Below are 4,595 nucleotides of genomic sequence, written 5' to 3'. Positions count from 1 at the left end.
TTACAGGATCAGGAGCTCAGGGCTCCCCTTTCCCTCTGCAACTCAAAGGGAAACCTGATGGACACTTCCCTGAAACGAAGACAGACGAGGCCACACGCAGCCCTGCAGCCAGGAGCCCTTGGCTATGCCACTCCTCTGTCCCTCAGTGTCCCCGTCTGCAGCAAGCAGCAGGGTGGGATGAGTTCTTTTGGCTCTGCTTGATCCACCATAGAATTCTGTGTTCTGTAGACACCCCTTCTCCTACCTCTTAAAGAAGAGCCCGCCACAGTCCAGGAGGCTGTGTGCTGGGAAAAGAAGGGCAAAGGCCAGTCTGGGCCCCTGACCTTGTGGTACACTCAGACCCAGAACAGGACTCGGCATGTGCTAAGTTCTCAGTAGACACCTGGTAAATTAGCAATGGAATAGACCTGCTGTGGCAACTTTGCCACACTTGTGGTTCCCTGTAAAGACAGCCATCCTGCCCCAGAGAGCGCCATAGTTGTGTGTCCCTGGTCTGATCCGAGCTGACTAGGGCAGCCCGTTGAGACAGCCAACTTGAGATGTGGCCTGGGGTGAAGAGATGCAACAGGGCAAATGGATTCTGCTTCTCCAAAAGTTGATCTGGGAAGTACTCAGCATTGAGGAGGGTCGAAGCTGAAGGGAATCATTGGGAGGAAGAGGGGTAATGAAGAGCGAGAATAAATGGCAGTGGCGAGGGAGCAGGAACCAGGTGGGAGCAGCTGTCCTGAGTGGGCACATCCCCCAGCCCGGGCACGGAAGCCTGGCTCAGCCTCGGAGACCCTCTTCTCCACTTCCACTGCCTTAGTGCCCCTTGCCACCCCTGTGAAGCTGTGTGACCACCCTTGCAATATCCACGACCCCGAAGTCCGAATCTGACTAGCCTCAAAGGCAGAACAATAATTTGGGGACAAGTGAGGGGGCCATTCATCCAAGCTGGGATTCAGGGAGAAGTTCGAGAATTACCTGCAGGGGCCCCAGAAGGAGGCTGAAAAGATAATCACAGGTCCAACTTCCCCTGCTGGGGTGGGGCTTGGGGTGGGCGAGGGAGCTGCCAGGGGAGGTGGGACAGTGATGGGGGAGGGAAAATACGGTCGAGAACTCCATCCCCACACACAGGATGACCGGGCATCTCATGCTTTTGCTGAATAAGGAAACACTGTGGGGCCGGCCTGGGGACGCTCCCTCCTGGTAGGACCCTAATGGAACAACTGCCCGGCCTTTCACCCGAACAGAAAAACCCTCTTAGGTTTTTCTAGACCTAAGGGAGTGCGTACCAGGTGTCCCACCTGGAAAATGAGATGTGCCCTTCAGCCCTTGGGAATTTGTGCCAGAGCACACACATTCTAGACCTGTAGGCTCTCAGCCCTCAAAAAATCATGTTTTTAACTGTCCAGCCCCATTTTTGATTCAAATAAACCTGGAATGCTTGGCAAACTATCTTTTACATTAAAATGCATTTTTTCATAATGCAATGGCATTTAACCTCCCTTTCATTTATCAAATTTGTAATGTTCTTAATCATAAAAAAAAAAACCTCCACCAGGTGTGGGGACATGGTGTGGCATCAGGCTGCAGACTGGGGACATGCCCCCTGCTGCTCTTAGTGTAGGTGATTGTGGCGTTCTTAGTCATGATGTCATACTGGGTACCGGGGATCAGAGCAGAGAGGAAGCTTCATTTCTAGCTCACTTGTGTGGGTGCTGGTCATGAGCAATATTCTAACCTTATGAGTATCTACACTGTGGTCTTTCCTATCAGCCAGCCTCCAGCCTTTGTCACAGACCAGAGGCACTGGGCCACCTATATGGCCACCGGCCCTACAGGCAACACCAGCACCAATGAGTAACAGTCAACACAGGTAACCATGCTATTCACTCAGCTTTTATTAATGCAGCTTCAATCCAAATCTATAATAACCCAGTAATAACAATCACTCAGAAACAGCAATAACATCACACAAGAGAATGGGGGGGATAACGAACCTGAGTCCCAAGAGTCTAGGTCAGGTCCAGGTCCAGGAGGCAGCTGGTCAGTGTCTTTCAAGGCAGAGTCCAAGGCGGCTTCAGAGACAGCGAGAGCGGGGTTGGTCAAAGCAGCGGAGCATCTCTTTGCCATCTCAGCTCCTCTGGGCTGTGTCTGCCGCCTATTCAAGGCTTTGCCCTCATACTGTTGTATGACGTGATGTTGCATCAGCCTTTGATGAACACACATTGTTTTGTGCTACCTCGATAAGCACATGTTGCTTATGTTGCTCTACTACACATGTTCTGAGATGGTGGCATCACCCTTCACCCTTCAGATAAGCAGGTGTTGTCTGCCACATTGTACTGCGCATGCTCAGGGGGTTGCACCATCCCTCTGAGTCATTGCTCTACTGCGCATCCTTTAAACATGGCTTCTTAATTGACAGGACTGAGCCATCCTAGTTCAGTCCTGCTTTCCACAGAGCTTGAGTGCCACCAACCTGGGACCTCTCCACTCTGTAGGGGCCAACCCGCCCTCCACATCAGCCTTGCTGCACCCATAAGCCTCAGACTCTAAAGCAGACAGGGAGTCGAGGGCCTTAGGAGGGAGTCCCACAGGCAGTGCAGCATCTCTGTTTATCTCCCCAGAAGTGATCAGTGTGTGGGAGAGGCTGTCTGACCCATACAATGGTCCTGAGGGTCAGGATGAAGAAACCTCCAGAGGCAGGAGCCAGCTTTTGCAGGGGTTTGATACAGTGCAGCAGCTCAATAGTAGAAAGTTCCTGGCCTGGGGATGTGGTCGCCCTTTCTCCTGCACCTGAGGTGTCCTCACCAGTCCTGCGGAGATTGAACTGCCTCCTTCTCAGGTGAAGCTGGAGTCTCCAGAACCTGTGAGCCATGAGGGGGACCAGGGCCTTCCCCATCCAGAGCTGGAACTGGAGCCAGAGCCCAGACCTGAGCGGATGTTGGACAAGGGGCTGCAGCCCAGCATGCTGCCTCCCAAGCCAACCCACCTTTTCCCACCCTCAGATTACCAGGACAAGGAGGAGGGGGGTACAGTGGGGCTGAGTGGCAGGGTCAGAGACAGGAGAAGACACCTTGACAGCTGTTCTTCCGGAACCATGCTAGGGAGCCAAGGCTGGAAGGGCCAGTGGAAGTGAAGGGCGCAAGCCCTCCTGTGTCTGGGCCCTATTTATCTCTGCCCACCAGCTGCCCTGAGGGCCCTGCCCCCACACCCTCCTACTCAAAGAGTCTGACTCTTCAGAGCCAGCAGATCTGCGGGGGCTCTGAAGAGAGGAGAAGGCCCTGAGGCTTCTGAGGCCCAGAGCCAGGAACCAGCAGGAGAGGAGCTTAGGCCCCTGCCGGGCAGCTCCCAACGGCCTGACCTGTGGGCTTTGGAGGAAGATCCTTGAACCCTTTCTTGTCTCAGGGCAGCTGAGATCCCCCCCAGCCTCTTGTCCACATCCCCTCCAGAGTCCAGGGAGTCTTCCATCCACTTTGGACCAGAAGAGCGGCCTCCACCTTCCCCAGAGCCCACCTTTCCACCACCCTTTCTCCAGCTCTGGGCTGGCCATGGCCATAGAGGTTGGGGGACAGTTCTCCATGCTCTCCTTTGCCTGGAGCCTCACCCCTGGCCTCTTCCTCCCTACCCCCTGGAAGCCAGCCACACCCCCAGGGGATCCCCTGCCCCACTTTCAGAGGACCACACTGCAGCCACCCCAGCCTCCCTGCCTGTGCTCTGCCCTCAGAGACACGACCTGCCGAGGAGCCACAGCCCAGTGCCAGGTGGGCGGCTGGTCGGCCAGCCCGAGAGCACTCTCCTGGAGGAAAAGGGTTGAAGGGGGCAACACAGCCCAAGGGCTGAGGTGTTCACAGTCCAGCCTCAGCACCCCCAGGGGTGGAGGAGGGTCTTGTTCACCCAGGATGGAGGAGGGAGACTTTGAAGTCATGAGCTTTCTGTGGTGCCAGCTCTGAAACGGCCTCCTTTTTGGGACTTTGGACCAGCAGGTGCCCCCACAAGCCGGGACTTTGGGGCAGGGGGTGAAGAAGTGGGGAGAGGTAAGGCAGGTCAGCAGGGGAAGGGGGATGAGAGGGAGGCCACTCAGCTGCTGGGAGCTGGGGGCAGGGAAGCTTGTCAGGTGTCCCCCACCCCTCCAGTCTTCTGCCATGGTCCTTTACCCCAGGTCCCGGGCAAGAGGCTGCCGAAGGCAGAGAGCCAGAGGACAGAGGAAGGACTGGCACTGAGGTCAGAGAGGAAAGTAGAGACGCCACTGGGGGAAGGAAAAAAGAAAGGCTTCCCACAAGTGTGGCCCTCAGCAGACAGGGTCTGTAGCCTCACCTCGTGCCTCCCCGGTTTGTGTCTGTGCCTTCCGGCGGTCCCCGTCCCCATGCGCTCAGGGCGGGCTGAGCCAGCAGTGGTGGCTCCTGTGACTGCGGTCGCTGGAGAATTGACCTGTTTTGGATGAATTGTGAGGCTGTGACCTCACTGGGCGGCTATAGGGTGTGATTTAGCTGGGGCAGCGAAGTCCAGAGGAGTGCCGGCGCTCTAGGAGGCCTGAGTGAAGAAGTGTGGAGAGCAGAGGTGGCTGCTGCCCCTGCCGAGCTGGAGGTGTGGGGGCAGCAGAGGCTCCA

General features: G+C 56.1%; 1 pseudogene; it reads left to right on the top strand.

Annotated features, from left to right (window-relative positions):
* The first annotated feature begins 1,633 nt into the window (after positions 1-1,633).
* LOC123816087 lies at positions 1,634-3,828 on the top strand (annotated as a pseudogene).
* The last annotated feature ends 767 nt before the right edge of the window (positions 3,829-4,595 follow it).

The sequence above is a fragment of the Phyllostomus hastatus genome, unplaced genomic scaffold, assembly GCF_019186645.2.
Source record: "Phyllostomus hastatus isolate PE091 unplaced genomic scaffold, TTU_PhHast_1.1 phas_contig_1048, whole genome shotgun sequence".
In the NCBI taxonomy this organism is placed as follows: domain Eukaryota; kingdom Metazoa; phylum Chordata; class Mammalia; order Chiroptera; family Phyllostomidae; genus Phyllostomus; species Phyllostomus hastatus.
This window is presented reverse-complemented; position numbering and strand designations above follow the sequence as displayed.